Source organism: Polypterus senegalus, chromosome 2, assembly GCF_016835505.1.
Source record: "Polypterus senegalus isolate Bchr_013 chromosome 2, ASM1683550v1, whole genome shotgun sequence".
In the NCBI taxonomy this organism is placed as follows: domain Eukaryota; kingdom Metazoa; phylum Chordata; class Cladistia; order Polypteriformes; family Polypteridae; genus Polypterus; species Polypterus senegalus.
This window is the reverse complement of record NC_053155.1, coordinates 150,133,150-150,148,459: the sequence shown is the minus strand read 5'-3', so window position 1 is coordinate 150,148,459 and position 15,310 is coordinate 150,133,150. Positions and strand designations below refer to the sequence as shown.

The 15,310-nt window shown below is 39.0% G+C and overlaps 1 protein-coding gene and 1 long non-coding RNA gene across 4 annotated transcripts in view; one reads left to right on the top strand and one right to left on the bottom strand.

Moving 5' to 3' along the window:
• The window catches only part of LOC120523473, a 157,793-nt gene that overhangs the window by 43,277 nt on the left and 99,206 nt on the right, over window positions 1-15,310 (bottom strand). For all 3 annotated transcript variants that reach the window (XR_005632636.1, XR_005632635.1, XR_005632634.1), the window contains exon 3: window positions 13,332-13,405. This is a non-coding gene — a long non-coding RNA (uncharacterized LOC120523473). The remainder of the gene's footprint in view (window positions 1-13,331; window positions 13,406-15,310) is intronic.
• clybl (citrate lyase beta like) overlaps window positions 1-15,310 on the top strand; it is a 333,276-nt gene that overhangs the window by 282,292 nt on the left and 35,674 nt on the right. The window lies entirely within an intron of this gene.

The window sequence follows — 15,310 nt, the reverse complement described above, 5'->3', positions numbered from 1 at the left end:
CCTGGAAGTGCTCCCAGACCCAGCCTTTCTGACACCAGAAGTACTTTCGGAGATTACTTAAAAGCAGTTGCATGCCACAGCTCTGAGAGCCAGAATTGGGAGGAAGAGGGATGAAGCCACAGGAGGAATGGAGGTGGAAGGAGAGGCATAGAGAAGAGAAAGACAAGAAGTGATTTGTGACTGTATTTATTTATGCCTATGCTGTGCTATGCAGGCTGGAAACTCAGGGAACGTTTCCCATAGCAAAATAAACCCTGTGTCTGTATCTGTCTGTGTCATGTTTGAGGAGATCGTGCACCCCTGTATGCCACAGTGGCCATTAGGTAAGTAAATAACATTAGACTGCTTGGCTGCGAGTGAATGCTTATGTGCAGAAGTGTGTGCCCTTCAGTCATCTGATTCAGGATTGGTCCCTGCCTTGACTCCACTGTTGCTGGTATGGGCCACACCTCTTCATTACCCTGTAATGAAGTAATGAATTTAGATAGTGGGTACAGTTTGATCCATTTGAACATAGGTTTACTAGTAGAACACTATTTTACAGTACACTCACCTAAAGGATTATTAGGAACAACTGTTCAATTTCTCATTAATGCAATTATCTAATCAACCAATCACATGGCAGTTGCTTCAATGCATTTAGGGGTGTGGTCCTGGTCAAGACAATCTCCTGAACTCCAAACTGAATGTCAGAATGGGAAAGAAAGGTGATTTAAGCAATTTTGAGCGTGGCATGGTTGTTGGTGCCAGATGGGCCGGTCTGAGTATTTCACAATCTGCTCAGTTACTTGGATTTTCACGCACAACCATTTCTAGGGTTTACAAAGAATGGTGTGAAAAGGGAAAAACATCTAGTATGTGGCAGTCCTGTGGGCGAAAATGCCTTGTTGATGCTAGAGGTCAGAGGAGAATGGGCCGACTGATTCAAGCTGATAGAAGAGCAACTTTGACTGAAATAACCCCTCGTTACAACCGAGGTATGCAGCAAAGCATTTGTGAAGCCACAACACGCACAACCTTGAGGCGGATGGGCTACAACAGCAGAAGACCCCACCGGGTACCACTCATCTCCACTACAAATAGGAACAAGAGGCTACAATTTGCACAAGCTCACCAAAATTGGACAGTTGACGACTGGAAAAATGTTGCCTGGTCTGATGAGTCTCGATTTCTGTTGAGACATTCAAATGGTAGAGTCAGAATTTGGCGTAAACAGAATGAGAACATGGATCCATCATGCCTTGTTACCACTGTGCAGGCTGGTGGTGGTGGTGTAATGGTGTGGGGATGTTTTCTTGGCACACTTTAGGCCCCTTAGTGCCAATTGGGCATCATTTAAATGTCACGGGCTACCTGAGCATTGTTTCTGACCATGTCCATCCCCTCATGACCACCATGTACCCATCCTCTGATGGCTACTTCCAGCAGGATAATGCACCATGTCACAAAGCTTGAATCATTTCAAATTGGTTTCTTGAACATGACAATGAGTTCACTGTACTAAAATGGCCCCCACAGTCACCAGATCTCAACCCAATAGAGCATCTTTGGGATGTGGTGGAACGGGAGCTTCGTGCCCTGGATGTGCATCCCACAAATCTCCATCAACTGCAAGATGCTATCGTATCAATATGGGCCAACATTTCTAAAGAATGCTTTCAGCACCTTGTTGAATCAATGCCACGTAGAATTAAGGCAGTTCTGAAGGCGAAAGGGGGTCAAACACCGTATTAGTATGGTGTTCCTAATAATCCTTTAGGTGAGTGTATATCCCATTAAAGCAAAGAAAGCTGAATATCGACATTGTATGTGTAATGTAAATTGTGACAGGTTCAGTACTTTTTTTTTTTTTCCAACGGTCTGGAATCTTCAGTGAGTTTCTGTTACTGGGGGAAAAAATCCAGGAGCACTTCTGATGAAGTTTTAGCTTCACTCCTACTGTGCGGGTTGTGTGAGGATGCCCCTGTGTGAAGATGTGTATTTTTGTGTTTAACTTAACCTTTTGGCTTCATTATCCTCCTTTTTCCTTTTTAACTGTAGAGAGCCATCACTTGATTCTGTCCAAGTTTACGCTAATTAACACCAGCCCAGAGCCCATAAATCAGCTGCACTGCAGAGCTGTCTCAAAGTGCTTTCAGAGGCCCATTTTCTGATCTGACCTGACAACTGTAAGCTACTGTTTCCTCACACAGTTTAACTCAGACCACATTGCTGAAGCTTAGTGTTTCTTCCCAGGTAGAGCATTCAAGTCCATCTGTTTTGAATTTGAGGTCGTGTGCTTCTGTCGTCTTGATAGGCATTCGACTGGATGTTTACTTTGATTTTTTGTCTCCTTCCTTTCCCGCCTTCCTGTTACAATACCTTGGCTTGTAAGCTGGCTAACATTCTCTTCAGAAACCTGGCGCAGGCTTACACAGGCAATAAAAAAAGGCATTTGCTACAAAAGCCCTCTTACGTTTTAAGTGCAACTTAGTGCCTGGCTTGATCTGAGGCAGGAAGATCCAACTTCTGGCAGTGACTCAGAGTGTAATCCCTGGCGCCAGTCCCCTTATTTTACCCACATCTAAATACAGTATAAGCGGCAGTAAAACAAGACATAAGACATTCACTAACAAAAATAAGATGTTTTTAATCCTTAATGTAGATGCTGAGCGCTCCACCATTTTTATTAACATTTAATTACCAGTTCATTTTGTTTTATTTTTAAAATTTCCATTGAATTAATGTGTTTTCATAAAAAAAAATTGTGTTTTATAATTAATACAGTGTTCAGATATTATTAAGACTTTTTTTACATTTTATAGCTATTCAACAGAACCATTTTGGACTTTTCTCTAGAGTAATATTATTTTAGTCAGGTATCTTTGTGCTAATTTAAAATGCACAGAAAAAAAAATCAAATCAAATTACATTGATTATAATTGGCTGAAAATGATGAACTGGCATGAAAATATTCTGATAAATGTGGTATTCTGTCTTTGGGAAATATTATGCTAAGTGGTTTCATTTTAACCTCAGTGCCTATAGGTTTAATTTTGTTATAATTGAAGCTGTCAGTTTGTTTCAAAGGTTTATTTTTGATTCTACATTGGCTGTGAGTAAGTGAGTCCTGTGATGGGATGGAGCCTGGCCTTTGCACCTGATGCCTCGGCCCCTGAATAGATCTTTTTAAAAACAGTAATTTTAGAATTATTTATAAGAGCATTTTATTCTCCGAATAAGGGACATTTTAGAGTATTTATTCATCTATTTATTTATTTTTGTATTCATTCTCATAGATTTGATAGTGTAAAGTATGTTTTATACTACTGCCTACGACACTGAGATGTAAAATAATGTTTTATAATGAAATCAAGTGTGCCAAAGCATGCCAGTAATGGCCATATCCCCTTCTCTACCCCTTTTATATTATAAGTGGGATTCACATTTTAGGCATGTAAGTTTTTTTTGTTTTTGTTTTTTTTTTTACTATGGATTGTGGTATATGGCCGGCTGTTTATCCCGGCCAATACCCCCACGCCACTAGATGGAGTCCTCCCTGCAACATGGAGGTACCCAGAATTCCAGCAGGGCATCATGGACATTGGAGTTCGGCTTCACAGCCCTGCTGGATACCATTGGGGCCGCCAGGGGATGCTGCAGGGAGGCACAAGTGCTTTCATTATAGCCTGGAAGTACTCCCTAATCATGGGGATGGAAGGAATGAAGTACTTCCGGGCTGAAGAAAAGAAGAAGACTTCATCTGACCCGGATGTGCTATGAAATCACATGGACTGAGGGACAGAAGCACTTCTGGGTCAAGGAATATAAAAGGACTGTGGGAAACCCCAGCAGACTGAGCCGGAGTTGGGAGGAAGTGTGACGGATCTGCTGGGTGGAGAGGAGGATTGTTTATTATTGTTGTGATTGTTGATTTATTATTGTGTATCGTGGATGTGGAGGTACTTTGTGCGCATTATATTAATAATAAGTTCATTATTGGGATTTTTACCTGGTGTTTGGACATATTATCTGCGGGCTTCAGGGGTCAACAGCGACCCCTACTGTCACAGGATATTCATTTTGGAGGAGCAGTAAAATGATGTAGTGCTATCTCATAGTTTTAGGGACCCAAGTTCTATTTCCAGCAGCAAATGGCTTTTCTCTAGGAATTCAATTTGTCTGCCAGATTTCAAAAATAGTCAGTGATCCAAAACTTATTCTGTATGACTGAGTGAGGATATTCATGTAAATATGCTTTATGACCACCTAGCATCCCATCCAGGTTTGGCTCCTTTCTTACACACAGCCTCACCTTCCACCTCTGAAATTAAATATTTCTGTTCTGAAAAAGGAGTGTGAGGACATTCCTTCAGACTTTACTCTTAAATGATACCCGTTTGATTGCTCTGTATGCAATTCCAGATAAAAATGTCTTACTGAATGGTACAACTTAATAGAAATCTATGGTGAAACCTGGACATCAGCTGTGCACTTTGGTAGAAGGAGGGAATTTACAGTTTAACAACATGACAAATAACTTTTAAAGGTCACGAGAAAAAATAAATAGGTTGTTTTCAACATTTAAAGAGTGTTATTCCTAAGTGCCCTTATAGACAAAGGGCTTCAATATCGTGAGGAGGTCCATTTAATGAAAATAACGGTGGGATGAGTAAAGGAAGTAGAACACATGGTACCAAATCAACATAGTGAGGGTTTAGCTTATATAAGGAATACATCTCTAGATTGAAGATTTTGTGCATCCAGCAACACTCCTCCATGTGTACCGAATATCACAGCCTATACCGTCAAAACCCTGGCCACCATAGCTTATTGTCATTGACAAAACTCACTTCCTGCCTCCTGGCTCAGTATGCTATGGCAGGAAGTAATCATTTTAAACCTCACCTCCACCATGCCCGAATCCCAGTTCTTACACATGCAGCCAGGAATTTTCATTGCCATGGAGAAGTGCGATCCTAGTAATGGCCACCCCACCCCACTCTTCCTGTGGCCTCTAGGCCTGAAGAATTGGTCCCATCCTTTATCCAGTTCTTCTAGTTCACCTAACTTCCCTGTAAAAATGGATTTCTTGGAATCTTTTACATTTGTACAACAATCACCTCTGTGGCCACATCTATCAATACTGTGCAATAGAGGAGTACTCCAATTACCAGAATGGGATTCTCTTTAAATAAATGGCTTCTGTCTGGCATTTCTTCCATCCTGTATTCATTGAATGGCTCTTCAGTTATGTGCAACCCCTTGCCAGCCAGGTAACTCTTAATACTACATAAAGACAGTGCTTTAGTTATGCAGGAACTTAGTTCCAGCAAATATTCCAGCACTTTCAGCAAATATCCTCATCCCCATTAAAAACTGCTCTGTAAAACCATACTAATAAGACATCAATAGACTGGCCTTTCATCACATTTATTGAAACTGGTGAATATTGAAGAGTGATATGAAAAGGACTAAAACGTTTTGAAAAACATCTCAGCCTTTAATCATTTCTTGTATAATGTTAAAAATCAGAGTTTTAGGTGCACAGGAATAGTCAAAACTTTTAACCAATCACAATGCCAGAAATGTCTTGCGACTCCTTCTTCACACCACACAGCAAATGAGTGCTTTGAAATCTGGCCACAATGAAGCCCAAAACAGGTAGCGGGCCTCAAAAAACAACACCAAAGGCCAATCCAGTCCTACTTTAAGGTCTGGGTCCACTGAACTATCCACACCCCAGGCAGCAAAATCTCAAACTCAAAAGACAGGCTTCAGGCCTGCCTACGGCCAAAAATGAGGCTAATGCCTTTAGAGTTGAAAAAAAAAGTTTAGATGTCCACAGTAACAAAAACGAAAGAAGGAAAAGCCAATAAAATCCATGACAAAGCAAAAGTAAAGTTCCTTGAATTTTTTAAAATTTATTAAAGAAAAAGGGAACAACAAAAGGCAAGGCAGAAAAAGAGCAAACATATTTTTGTCTAATACCCAAGCAAAAAAATCTAAATAAAACAAAAACAAACCATATATAATTAGATATTAGCATGATATTTTTATTTTTTTATTTTGTAGAAAACAAAATATTTTCTGATATTAATCCACTTTATTGTCTTAAGTATATCCTAATGAGATGCACTATTTCTATAGGTGAGGTTTGTTCCAAATTGTAAATTTGATTTCTGCCATTCTACGGTGGGCGTGTGTGCGCACATTTGTGTCCTATGAGACAGGCACTGTCAGGGCATTGCTATAATGAAATCTTGAGCTGTACCCCTCTATCTCACAGAGTCCTGTCCACCATGAACAGTCCATCTATAAACGACCAGCTTGCAGTGTCCAGCATGCTAACCGTCTTCCCAGTGCTGCAAATGGAGCAAGAATTCTGAGCTCAACAAAATGTCACACAAACTGGACACTCGTATCAAATTTAAGGATGTCAAATGAACATGATGAAATATGACATAAAACGGAAAAGATACATTGCCAACATACATCTAATCAAGCTACATTATTTAGAAACTAGTAACTGTTTAGAAACAAATAAAATGTGTTAATATTTATAGTGGACCCTCCCTTCTCTTTCATTTTGTATACACTGAAAATTCTCCATAGTGGAAATTGCTTTCCAGGGGCCTCATTTTTAAAGCTTGTGTATGTACAAAACGAGGCTTGAAATGTGCTTACTCAACTTCCCACATAAACGTTGGGTTTATAAAAAAAAAAAACTTGATGGGGGGGAACATGAGAAAATTTTACAGCGATTCTAACTAATGCACATACAACATTTCGAGAAACTGGAAAATGACAACACCCTTGATCACGTAAGGAAATGCAGCCAAACCAGCTAAATGACGACTCAGGTGTAGATTAATTCATAGAACCAAGTCATTATTATATTGTGTTGACAAACATATTAAACCTCGGTATTGATCGATTTGATGCACAGACTGTGTTTTAGTTACCTTTTATGTGGGCCAATGCTACGTATTTGGACTGAAGAACGTTTTCAGTTTTTGTTACTTTATATCAGCTACCTATTATAATGTCTCAGGTAACTGAGGTCAAGAATATCTCAGCCAAGCTTCACTCCATCATACATGCTGAGGTAGAAGCGATTAACCAACTGGCGAGGCACTACATCTAGTTTTCATGTGGTGTGGGTATACATACATAAAACATAATATGCTTTTGCCAACATAAAAAGGCAAGCTGCAGCAGTGCCCAGTTCTCCTAATGTAATCAGAACAATTTACTGCACTCATATTGCAATAAGGGCACCTAGCGGGAATGAAGTTGCTTTTGTCGAGATGTGACAGAAGTCACCTGTGATGCCAAGATGAGACTGACAGATGTCATGCTTCTGAGGCCTGGGTCAGCTTGTGATTCATTTATTTTCAGGCAAACCAGTTTTCACAGACGTGATGGTGCTGTACATTATATCTGGCTTGTTGGTAAGGGCTGAACCTGCAGGTTTCCATATGTACTAGTCATTATAATAGCAATCATGTCATTACATGTGCCAGCTACCCACTCAGACACTGGTGTCTTATGCCTTCCCTTGACCCCCAGAACATAGAGGAGAGGGGTTATCATGCCACGCATGACGTTGCATGCTCAGCTGCAGAGCACAGTCAAATGCTCTTGAATGCTCCTGGTGGAATTTCAGAATATAGAATATATAGGAGAGAGACTGCAGTACCAGCCAATGACGTTTTGCCTCATTGTGATTACATACATAAGAGGCTGATTAGCATGCTCCATATACAAATGTTTCAGGGCAGCATTCAAGGCATTCTCACATACACATATATACAGTCATATGAAAAGGTTTGGGAACCCCTCTCAGCCTGCATAATAAATGACTCTACTTTCAACAACAAAGATAACAGTGGTATGTCTTTCATTTCCTAGGAACATCTGAGAACTGGGGTGTTTTCCGAACAAAGATTTTTGGTGAAGCAGTATTTAGTTGTATGAAATTAAATCAAAGTGTGAAAAACTAGCTGTGCAAAAATGTGGGTCCCCTTGTAATTTTGCTGATTTGAATGCATGTAACTGCTCAATACGGATTACTTACAACACCAAATTGGCTGGATTAGCTCATTAAGCCGTGAACTTCACAGACAGATGTGTCCAATCATGAGAAAAGGTATTTAAGGTGGTCAATTGCAAGTTGTGCTTCCCTTCAACTCTCCTCTGAAGAGTGACAGCATGGGATACTCAAAGGAACTCTCAAAAGATCTGAAAACAACAAAGATTGTTCAGTATCATAGTTTAGGGGAAGGCTACAAAAAGCTATCTCAGAGGTTTAAACTGTCAGTTTCAACTGTAAAGAATGCAATCAGGAAATGGAAGGCTACAGGCACAGTTGCTGTTAAACCTAGGTGTGGCAGGCCAAGAAAAATACAGGAGCGGCATATGTGCAGGATTGTGAGAATGGTTACAGACAACGCCACAGATCACCTCCAGAGACCTGCAAGAACATCTTGCTGCAGATGGTGTATCTGTACATCGTTCTACAATTCAGGGCAATTTGCACAAAGAACATCTATATGGCAGGGTGATGAAAAAGAAACTCACGCCACAGAGTCGTCGTTGTATGCAAATGCTCATTTAGAAAAGCCAGATTTATTTTGGAACAAAGTGCTTTGGACTGATGAGACAAAAATTGAGTTATTTGGTCATAACAAAAATCGCTTTGCATGGCGGAAGAAGAACACTGCATTCCAAGAAAAACACCTGCTACCTCCTGTCAAATTTGGTGGAGGTTCCATCATGCTGTGGAGCTGTGTGGCTAGTTCAGAGACTGGGGCCCTTGTTAAAGTCGAGGGTCAGATGAATTCAACACAATATCAACAAATTCTTCAGGATAATGTTCAAGCTTCAGTCACAAAGTTGAAGTTACGCAGGGTTTGGATATTCCAACAAGACAATGACCCAAAACACAGTTTGAAATCTACAAAGGCATTCATGCAGAGGGAGAAGTACAATGTTCACAGTCCCCTGACTTGAATATCATTGAAAATCTATGGGATGATTTGAAGCAGGCTGCACATGCTTGGCAGCCATCAAATTTAACTGAATTGGAGAGATTTTGTATGGAAGAATGGTCAAAAATACCTCCATCCAGAATCCAGACACTCATCAAAGGCTATAGGAGGCGTCTAGAGGCTGTTATATTTGCAAAATGAGGCTCAATTAAGTATTGATGTAATATCTCTGTTGGGGTGCCCAAATTTATGCACCTGTCTAATTTTGTTATGATGCATATTGCATATTTTCTATTAATCCAATAAACTTAATTTCACTGCTGAAATACTACTATTTCCATAAGGCATGTCATATATTAAAAGGAAATCGCTATTTTGAAAGCGCAGTCAATGATAAACAGAAATCCAAAGAATTAAGAGGGGTTCCCAAACATTTTCATATGACTGTACAAGGTGATCGTGATTTGTAAAGGATAAATTGTATAGAAATGTGTGTACGGCAAGTTTTATAAATCTGGATTTTTTTGGCATACACATTTTGCATCTTTTACTTCATGGGCATATTTTCCCACTTAAATCCATGCAAAGTTTTAAAAATGAGGCCCCTTCTTCCCAACCCCTGTGAAATTACAAGTAATTAATTCACTATGAATTCTTTTTCTTTAATGAATTAAAACTTACTTTGCAGGTTGAGATTCAGTGTTTCTGCTGTATCCCCTATCTGTAAAAGTAAGAAGTGCTTTACAGTGCACTTTAAAGTTAAATTTTCATCACCTCTTGTTGCAGTTGCAAGGCGTTTCATTGACAAATGTGTGGTTGCTGATTCCAGTTACATTAAGTGCATTTGGTTTGCTTCTCAAGGCATTTACTTTTTAAGAGTTACACATTATGCCTTTTTCCCGTGGTTTACTTTTGGTAATTCTGATTAGGCTTTCATTGTTCCTGGAAACCCATCAAGGTTGTCATTCTAGGACAGCTATTCCGTATTTACCAATGAGCTTTAAAATTACCATATGATATTATAAAGCATGGATTGTATCCAAAAAGAGACACCATGAACTTAAGTGAGATATCAATATAAAGTTTAGAGACCTGGAGGTGATGTACCAGTTTTCTTAGTTTAAGTTTGACTGCTTGAGTCCTGAGTATTTCACTTATGCTTCATTGAATATTTACAGCATTACATGACACTTGATCATACAAAATCATATTGTATACTTCTAAGTATCACATGATGGTGAGTTTAGTCATTGCTTCCTATAATGCACCTTTAAATGACTACATAAAAAAATGAGAAAAATCTGATGTCCACAAGTAGTAATAATACTTCATATAGAAAGCGGTGCTAGAACTCTTTGTCAATCCAGCAAAACCCACAGTGAGTGACAAAACAATTGAAACTTTTACCTCACAACAGTCTTCATGTATGCCCAATTTGTACCCTGTCTACCAGACAATTCACAATTAAATATAATATGGTACATATAATTCCAAAAGGGAAAGCATACAGGAAGTAAACGCTATTATGCAAGATGTCTTGGAAGCATAATTAAATGTGTGTATAGTATTAACAGAAAGCCAGTTTATCTGATACTGTATCACAACGTAATTAGTTTGTGCTGTTTGTGCAGAATGAACGTTTTGTATTAATAATAAAGCAGAACAGCTGTTAAAAAAATCTATCATTAGTCACTCCTTATCTGTCTATCTATCTATCTATCAGAAACATTCAGAACATACACTTGCTGTCTATAAAAGCTGAATATCCAAATTACAAGATCCCTGTGTTGTTGTCATATTAATTTTCCACATGTACTGTAAGTATGAGGGTGTTTTCTGTAGCAGTTGTCACATAGATAAATTGATCATTTCATTTTTCCGCTGCTCAGAATACTTGGTTGTAAACCTGAAAACAACATGACTATAAGCAGGCTGATAAAGTGAACCGTTCATTTTTTAAACATAAGGCATATATTAAAATGAACTGCAGTGAGCCAAAAGGAAAAAAAAAGAATAAAAAGAGGTTTAGATCAAATGAACTTCATATTTCTTTTGCTGACAAGTGAGATCAGTGTTGATCAGACAGCAAATATCCATAAGCTCATTTGAAACTCAGTTTGAACGTGTTGAGCTTTCTGAAGATAGTTAGCTGACAGGTTTTTTTTTTTTTTTATAAAAACTGTTTCATCATGTCAAAGCATTATCATTTTAGCACTTTCTTCTGTTCCACTTATGGATCAGGCACCATAAATTTAATACAATGAATAGCAACACATTGGAAAAACCAAATGCTTGTGGAACGTCTGTGTCTGCATGATATCAAAATGTTTTTTGTAAAGCTAATAACTGATGCCACAGTGGTGCACCAGTACAACGTGGATCTTGTGGAGCGTGCATGTCCTCTATGTGTTTGCAGGGGTTTCAACAGGGGACTTCTCTTCTCTGCAACACTTCAAAGATGTACCATTTTCTTCAGTACACAAGCATGCCTTAGTTGAACTAGTGTCTCATCCAAAACAGGTTCCTGCCTCAAGCTGGTTACTCCAATGGCTCATGCATCTCTAATCATAGCCATAAAAACTAGATGTGGAAAAGGGATGAATACATTTCTGTCAATTCACTACTTAGCGATATGATTTCAGGAAATATTTTCAAACTATCAAACAATTTTTGTATGCTGTTTTGTGTGTGTATGTGGGTGTGCAGTGCTGTGTTTCCATTTAGCAGAAAACATTTCTATTCACCTACCCTTTATTGAATCTGATTAAATCAGTTCTGGATCACGACACCCAGACCCTAACATGGCAAGAGCATACATGGAGGACAGGGTACCAATCCAATGGAGGGTACAGTTAGCACTACTGCCTTCCAGCAGCAGAGTCTTAGGTCCCAATCCCAGCTCAGTCATTGTCTGTGTGGCATCTTCATGTTCTGCTCATGTCTCTGTTGGTTTTTTTTTTTCTCCCACATTACAAATACAAATGTGTTAGGGTAATCAGGGTAACTAGTAATATTTATCATATGATGGGTTTGGGGCGGCACGGTGGCGCAGTGGGTAGTGCTGCTGCCTTGCAGATAGGAGACTTTGGTTTGCTTCTCAGGTCCTTCCTGCGTGGAGTTTGCATGCTCTCCCCGTGTCTGCGCGGGTTTCCTCCCACAGTCCAAAGACATGCAGGTTAGATGCATTGGTGATTCTAAATTGTCCCTAGTGTGTGCTTGGTGTATGGGTGTGTGTGTGCGTGCCTTGCGGTGGCCTGGCACACTGCCCGGGGTTTGTTTCCTGCCTTGTGCCCTGTGTTGGCTGGGATTGGCTCCAGCACCCTGTAGTTAGGATATGCTGACATCCAAATGGACAATTTTAAATTAAAAGTAACTGGCCGTTTTTACAAAGCAAACTTGTTGTCACTTCCATACACATTACTATAATCTTTGGTATGGACCTGAGTGTAATGCGGAAAAAGGAAATGCCACCACAGATTTTGAATTGACATATACAGATTTCTCTTAATGGAAAAGTCTCACTGCATCTCATTTCTTAGGATAACAGTATTAACTACCCAAAATTCTGGTTTAAAAAAAAAAAAACACCTTCACAATAGAAAAAAATATTTTAAGAAAATCGCATCTTTTCCAATACAATAAAATCATGAATGTTGGTTTAATTGATAGCTCTAAACTGGCCCAGAAATTGTGGGTGCATGCACACACTATCATATCCAGAGTTCTTCCCTGCCCTTTGATGCCATCTTAAGCTCAGGTTGCCTACAGCCCTGAAATTGGATTAAGCAGATTCAGTAGATCAATGGATGGAGTGTTCAGTGATGTAATTAGTCTATGAAAATAAGTGTTGAAACCAGACACTAGGCTGTCCTCTTGCAGGTTCAAAGCACAGAACTGCACGCTCTTGTTTATGTTCATATGTGTGTGTTGTCAATAAGATGTCAACTTGTGAGATACAGACAAACCACAACTGCCATGAAGGAAACTGACAGTAACAACAAAGTCAACATCTGGAAGAATTACCAAAGAACTTTTACCTTTGCTTTCCAATTGGATTTGAGTGTAGACAGTATAGCTGAGCAGGGGAGGGAATTAAAGTATTAATAGATATGAGATGAAATGGGCAATCAGTCCAGAAAAGCACACCGTTGATTTAATTAATACAAATGTGATGAATAAAACAACAATGAGATTTCTGTGTAGGAAGAAGTAGTAACAGCTCTATTGTCATGAGCACATAGTATAGCAAAATTCTTACTTGTACGTCCAACCAACATGAAACACGTCGCCACTCTCCTTTTCTATAATAAATCAGAAAGTATTAAAATACAAATTCCTAGGAAACACAAATCGGCTTACCTGGTATACTCTTTACTCTTGTGTCTATGCTTCCTTAAACCTTACGATGGCAACTGGCAATTGCTACGAAAAGCCTTTAAAAAAAAAAAAAGATTTTGTGATTGCTGTGCTTTGGTTGTTGTGTTTGGATTCTTTAATTTGAATGGTAACTTGGTTTTTTTAATATCACCCATATATTTGTCTACTGTATATGCTAGAACAGCTTACTGCATTACAAGGTCGCAGGTGTCTGAAACATATTCCAGCAGCATAAGACCCAAAGTAGGAGCCAACCACGGACAGAATGCTAGTCTGTTGTGAATTACTCTAACCCTTGTCTTTAGGAGTGGCAAAAAACTGAAGCAGCATCACTTTAAGATCAATCTGGGTAGAAGGATCAGGCCCCACTCAGACAGAGAATACTGTAGGTCTTTATTTGAATCCAGGACTCTGACGCTGAGTGGGGGGCAGCACTAACCATTATGCCATCTTGCCCTCAAAATTAAGGTTTTACTTATAGATATCCTGATAACATATATAAAAACTACAACTATTAGATGTCAAGCCTCTGTGTCCCCTCTACCTTCCATATTGTTACTATTCTAGCCAGGCAGATATGCTTTTAGAATTAGATTATTAATAAAGATGTTTTCCCTGGTGCTCTGTCTTTCTGTCATCTTTTATGGTTAACTATTCACACTGTCAGTAGCATTTTGAAGGAATATTCTTACAGAGTATCACACCATCAGGTCATAGTATTAACTCCGTGAAAAAATGTGTATGTGCATGTGCCTTACAGTTGGCGAGATTTATTATCCCACCGCCAGGTGTCACATTAAATGTGAGGATACACACACGTTTAGTATATCAGATGCTTAAATTATACACAGACTTGTTTCATACTTAAATTTGATCATTTCATAAACAAAAGCTTCATATGCATTTTCTTTTTCTTTTGTGCATGTCTGGGGTATAATGAAATCCATCTATCCTTTCTCCAAACATAATTTCTTCCATTACAGGGTCATCAGGAAGCAGTGCTTATCCAGTAGATACAAAGTAGACGCAAATCTTATTTAGGACACTAGTCCATTACAGGAAACATTTACACACACACTCACGTATACTCTGTGAATTTATAGTCGCCAGTTAACTCAACGTGCACATCTTTGGATTGTGGGAGGAAACCATAGCAACAGGGTGAAAATCCATGCAGACACTGGGAGAACATGCAGGACCAGACAGAGGCCACATTGGAGGCTCCGTCTTCTTTGAGTTTGATGCCCCCAAAATTGGCTCTGGTTGCCTGTGACCCTGTAACTGAAAAACTAGGCTTGCAAAATGGATATACGAATGGAGCCCATCTTGCCAGTTGTCCACAGCTACTACTTTTGTGAACTCCATGCCTGCCTATTCTTGTTTATTTTCTCAAATTTACTGTGGGTTCTGTGATACCATAATTGGCAGGCTATTTTTAATTTTTCAAAATTTTATTGCACCACTCATCATACACATTGTGTCCATTTCGGATCCATCTGTTCTTTGTGACCTGTCCTATTTTTAAGGTGTTCCTTCCTTCTTAAATCGGACATATTGGTATGCCCGACTGTATGATATTGTTGGAGTAAACATCTTGATCTCACTGGAGCAATGAACCTTTTTTTGCTTAATGTTGTGAACAATCTTCTGTTCAGTGATGATGCTGGCTTCTTCGTTAGGGTTCCCCTTTTAACACCTCTACCTGTTCTATCTCCTTATAAAAACAATTTTAAATTCAATGGAATCTCATGAATTAGAATTTTCACAAGCAGGGGTAAAGGGTCTTGCTTCATATCTTTAGGATGACTTTAACCTGTAGTCATTTTTATTTTTAAAGTTAGGATTTAAATTTAAGACCAACATTTTAACTGTAGCTTCTGAAACTTGACATTAGGTAGTTGTCACCTTTTCAAGGCTGTCATTGCTGTATTGTGAATATTTTTTAGTTTTGTGGCGTTAAA